We start from the raw sequence: 6,398 nt of genomic DNA, 5'->3' as shown, positions 1-6,398 counted from the left end.
AAATTAGCTTTATAAACGTAAAAGTAAATGCTTGCGTATTTGTAAAAGTTGAATTCATAAGGTGTGACTGAAATGTTTAGATGCATGCTAGCAAGTTAAGATAAAATAAGTTAAAGTTAACGGTATGTACGAAAGTAATTAAAAGTTAGGCTTTCCAGCCAACACTGTTTTTGCTTAGCACATTAGAGTTTTTAATTTCAGGTGTTCTCAGATCTAGTGTGTCTAAGATATTAGGATTTCGGTCAAGTGGTAGTGTTGAAATACTTGTACAATACCACGCTCTCTTCCGTTTAATATATTTTTCTGGAGAGCAGGGAGCGGATTAAATGCTATAAAGAATGTATGAGTAAAAGTTCTCCATGCAAAGCTAAAATGGAAATCAATATGTAATGTTTTTTTACTAAAATAGTTTCTCTTCCAGATCTCTGGGAAGGCAGCTAATGCTTCTATAGAAATAAATAAATATATCCCTGAAGAATTGTCCTGTGGAAAGCCACCTGTATTGCACTTAGTTTGCAAGGTCTTGATTGAAAAAAGTTGGCTCCAGTTAGGTTTAGAATCGAAAATCTTACCAAGATCTTTAAAAGACCTTTGTTGCGATTATATAAATTCTGAAGCGGAACATTGTAGAGTTCCTTTACGTTAATTAAGCAATTAGTTTATGATGTAGACCTTTCTTGTCACTTCTTCCTTCCCTTTTCACGCCAGAATGCAAATTATTGATTTATAATGATAAATTTAAAATGAGGAGTTAAGATTTTTAGATAAAGCGTGGTCTGCCTCTCGAGACCATGTTACTAAGTTGCTAGCTCAGATAAGATTTGTAGTCATCAGCCTTATATTATAACTTCCTGTATTGAATCTCCACGCCAGTTAAGATTTGCGGGCTAACCTCCCGTTAAATTGATCTGTGCAGCCTTTCGCTACTAGTTTATTTAAATTTAATTTTACAGTAGAACTTAATGAGTGTTATTTTAAGTTATCTCGCCAAAAGCGCTGGCTGAACTTGTAAGCACTAGCTGTGCCACCTTTCCTTCCTTAGTTTAAGATAAAGGGTCTTTTACACCCTTCTCAAGGCTCAGTTATTATTTTAGACTTAGCGATAATTTGCTTAACATCTGCCAAGAGATTGGACACTATTCGATGATTGTGTTATATAGAAAAAAATTTTTCCTCTTTCTACATAACAAATGGTGCCGTGACCTCGCGACCGGTAGACCACTGTATATAAATGTGTATTTTGAATTATGTACTGAATTTCTATTTTGTGTATGCTTATACGAATATTGTAAAATTACTTTTTCTACGTAACAATTGCAAAACATACCAAATTTTATAGGGTTACTTTGGGAAAAGGGAACGAGACCCAGTCGGCTAAATGCAAGTGGTAACGAATTATTATCTACCACATTTTAGTTTATACCTTTACAGAGCTATCAGGATTTTTTCGAAGCTCAAAACATGATAAATCAGCTATGCTCTGGCTAGGATTTGAATTCCAAATGACATTTTCCCATGCATGCTTTTTCGGGTTGCTTCCTCTGTCAAATCGCAATAAAGAACACTACAAAATACATTAATTCCTTTTTTATTATTACTGTAAATAACTGGAATATAATTTTACAATTAAGAATTAACAACTGCTTAAAATTTCCAAAACAATGGAAATATTTTTGCTTTAGTAACTTAAGTAATAATATATCAATTCAACCCAACATGATGCATTAATAGAATAAGCATCATAATTAAAAAAAAAAGTTCATTAAAAATATTTGGAATTTTTAAAATTAAAGCCAAAAATTAAATTTTTAAAATTATATTTGTTCTAATTTTTAGCAGGTTTTGGAACATGTGTAGGGCCCACAGGTAGCTGAGTGAGTAGTGAGTGAGCTCTCCAGAAAAATATATTAAACGGAAGAGAGCGTGGTATTGTACAAGTGAGTAGCTTTAATTTGACCGGGGTTCGAAGGCTAAACTGCCCTGTCCCCATTTTTTTTTATAATTAAATTTATGCCTCAGTGGGTTAGCCTGGTTTTATGGAATCCTGAGTAGTGGGTCCCAAAAAAGGGGTTGGAACTGATAGCTGGTGAAAGACGAGAAGGACTTTGCCTACACAATTATAAAAATACCTACAGCAAAGTTGTTCAAAAAGCCAAAGTTTCAAACGTGTGAAAGAATACAAATTTTATAACACATTTAGAGTACAGTACATGTAAAACATTGTTGCTAACTGAACAAAAAAGTCACTAAATACAATATTGCTAGATAAATGCGAAGAAACATATATAAATTAATATTTACATAAGAATTTGCACTTAATGAAACACAGGAGCCTTGATATATGCCAAATGTCATCACGAAGCCACAGGTTTTTACTTTCAAAATAATTTCAGATTTTTTCTGAACTCAAAGAATAACAAGGATAGGAAAGCTGGCTAAAAGCCTGTCCCTATCAAAAAAGGACGGTTAGCAACCCTAGGTATAAGTGACAAAACATCCAGTTAGTTTTATAAAATCTGTAATTTATATCCTGGTGAGGGCATAGCTGACTTTTTAAGATTTTTGTTTCAAAATTCGAACATTGTCTTAATGACACCCTTACTAAACTGCTATGGATGAACAATGCATCATCATCTATATTTTGTTGACTGGGTCTTGTGTCTTTTCTCAGTCACCCTTTAACCGAAAGAAGATTGTAACAAATGTTTCTTCTGTCTTGCTTCGAAAATTTAATGTCACTATAGCTGTAATCAACATTTTTTATAGTGTCTATCAGATATGAATTCTTCTTTGAGAAGAATATTGCAATTATCAGTCCTTATGTTTATATACATTCTCGGAAATATTGGTCACTTTACAGGTAGTTGCCATGAGAAGTTTCACTGAATTTTTATGCCGAAACACACCTAGAAATTTTGCCACGAGCATTTCACCCAATCTTGTATTTAAAATAAGTACAACAGGTTGACATGAAATTTCATTCAAAAACAGTTCTTAAGTTCTTTAAGTCTTTAAGTTCAGCTCTAGGAGGGATATTAAAATAATCTCTCTCACACTCACACACACAATTACATATATTTATCACATCATACATATTTGTAACGCCCTGATAAATTTTATCCTGCTAATAATTTTCAATTCAAATATAAACCATAAATCACTTGCAAGATTTCATTTTCATATAAATAATTGCATAAAGCATAAAATGAAACAAAGTAGAAATAAAATGAAGTAACTTTGTTGCTTACCTTTCACCAAAATTTAATTCTTTTAGATTTCATTACTTAATGGTAAACATTGTTTTGTTAAGTGCAATTCATATATCTTAATATCAACCAGTCAAAAGAATTCATTCAATGGAAAATTCCTTCAAATATCCTTTGTTGTTTTATGCAATATTCGAAAATATAAAAATTTTGCAGCTTGTTGCATTTATAGTGGTGAACTGAATTGTTTAACTTGTTATCTCACTCATATAAAAACCTTCACATTATTACATGGATTTAATTAAATGCAATAAAAAGTAAAAAATCTTTTTTAGCTAACAAAATATTCTTGGGATTATGAGACTAAAAATAAAACCAGGGGGCTGCTTCCAGTGCTTATTCATATTTATTTAATTAATTACAAATGCTTGGATTTTTGGTACTTAAACCAGTAGCTATTTATTATTGACACTTTATTGCTCTTTGAAAATTTATTAATGTTCTAATAGACTTCATGCATGGAAGTCCCATGATTAAAAAAAGGGTAAAGCTTTATTTTATTCAAAACCAGTGTAGAAGATTTCAAACAAAAATTGTCAAACAGACATTTAATTGAATTGATTATAATCATTTTTATGTTCTACGTCAATTTAGCCCTTTCCTTTCTATTGTTCCTCGAGATCCTGTAATGTCTTAATATAATTTTTATATGGGAGTTTCATGATTTTAGTTTTAGCCATATACTAGTAAAAATATTATAACAGTTAAAAACATTATTTTATCATTCAATTAGCTAAAACTATACAGTTACCCTGGCTAATGAGTTAGCTAAATTAGTTAGCTACATGATTGGTTTTTTCCCCAAGTGTAACATGAATACAAGCCAATTTCTGTTAGAAAAGTCTCCACAAAAGCACCTCTTCCCTTAGGCTTCCATTGTGTGCTTTGCCATTCAGAATAACCCAACATTTAAATTTCCATTTGCTTTAGATATTTGAATTTGCAAAATTATAGCACTGCTAACAATGAAGGATTAAATTTTTGATTTAAAATTCCAGACTATTAGCAATTGCACAACAACTCAAAGGAGTGAACAATTTTTGAAAAACTTACAAATTAAGTTAGAAAGTTTAAAAAAACTTTCATTTAAAAGATTGTTTTTATCTATCCAATAGAGCAGTGGTCTCAAATTCAAATTGCCTGTGGGCCACATGCATGATCTGAAAACAGCTAAAGGGTCAGATTTTTTTTTTAAACAAAATTAAAAGAATTTTATCTAAAATAAAACACATTTAAATCTGAAAGGTTTTAAATTTTAACAATTGTCCTAAAGGGTCTGTTAAGTGTTTTTATGCTTTCATTCAGCTTGAAATCTACAAGTCTGCTATTGCCCTCACCACTGATAACCCATTTGTTTTTACCTTTATTATTAAGTTTCTTATATCAATGTTCAATTTTCTTTAGTAAGATGGCAAAACTTTTTTTTTCTCTTTTTATTACTAACGTTTTGTGTGTTATGAAATCTCCACAGTGTTCTTTAATGAAGAGATGGGAATTAAAAAATGTAGATAAGTATTTATTAAATATCATGTTCTTCACACTTATGTCGCTTAAAATCCAATTCAACAATAAAATCACAAAATATTTTAAAAACAGCATATCTTATCTTTAAAATTTCCAGCAGTCTCATGAGCTGAAGATAAAAATGTTCATTCCATAAAATGTTGCAACTGTTCGCTTTCCAATTGCTGAGTTTGTTAATCAAAAATGAATTAAAGTTTTATAAAATATGAAATATAAAATTCAGACTTCCAGGTGAACATGTTTGGATAGAGAACCACCACATTCAAAATTTGACTGCTCTAAGTATCATCATTTTCCAACAATGTGAGGAACATATAATACCTACATACATGCAGGTTCTTCATTATTCAATTTCTTTAAAAATAATACAGGGCAGTAATATCTGGTGGAAAAAATTTGAAAAGTGATGCACCGTTTAGAGTGATTTAATGCAAAATCCCGTTTCAAGACTAATAAGCCATTTAGGCTATTAAATTAGAAATTTTTCTTACTAAGAAGTTTTCAAAACATACATACACAATAATAATAATATTATTGCAAAGGACAAAAGTGAAATTTGTATTTATTTTCTATCTGAAATCTAAAATCTGGTACCAGCAAGAGAGTTTTATTGGTTAAACTCTGTAATTCAAATATATTTATAATAAATGAAATAAATATTAGGTTTTCAGACTGATGTTTATTTAAAGCAGTTCTAACATGATTAATTAACAAAAAATTATTTATTTATATTAAAATACTACTATATTAATTTATACTAAAAATTATGAATTTTTTTTAACTTTCTAGAAAAAAATTTCCCCAAGTAGGAGAAAACTTGAGAATAAATAATGAGTCTCTTTCTCTTATTTATTATTTTTCCTTTGATGCATAAATAAATACACACATGTTTGCACATAAAAAATTATAAACTTTATTTCTTGCTGCAGCTTGACACTTCATGGCATTTTGATTTTAATAAAGCTTGTAGCATAGAAGAAAAATTACTAGAAATATTTTCATCATGAATTGTAGATGTTCATCAGTCTTTTTTTTTTTTTTTTTTTAATTAATTTTCAACTGTGAAAAAGAGCTGTTCACATACGAATGTATTTCTGAACAAAGAGACTCTTCTCAGTGCAAAAATTCATAACTTATATTATTACTGTTAATTCATAACTTAATTAACTTACATTACTATTGTTAATTATTTATTTTGGGAACAAGTATAAATAAAAGTTAATAAAATCTGTATCGCTAAATCTTTGAATGAGATTTATATCACACTGTAAATTAGTTAACACCATTAAGATTTTTAGATGCCTTATTCACGTTAATTTTTAATAGTTAATTTTTAATAGTAATATTAACTCATACTTTTAAATAATTAAAATCTTGAAACTTTGTAACATTGTATTTAAACAAATTCATAATTGAATTGTCTTCATGGGCCATATAAAATTGCTTTGGAGGTGTCATGCGGCCCACAGGCTGCCAATCTGTGACCACTGTGATACAGAAAAGATTAAAATTTTGTGATGGTTAGTTCAACCATTAAAGAAAAATATTTGAGAACATTACTTTAAACATAAAATACCTACACGAAATTTTGAAAAGGAATTGTACTGT

This window comes from Stegodyphus dumicola, chromosome X2 (genome assembly GCF_044657685.1).
Source record: "Stegodyphus dumicola isolate Sdum_Otavi_A_Nest chromosome X2, ASM4465768v1".
NCBI lineage: Eukaryota > Metazoa > Arthropoda > Arachnida > Araneae > Eresidae > Stegodyphus > Stegodyphus dumicola.
This window is presented reverse-complemented; position numbering follows the sequence as displayed.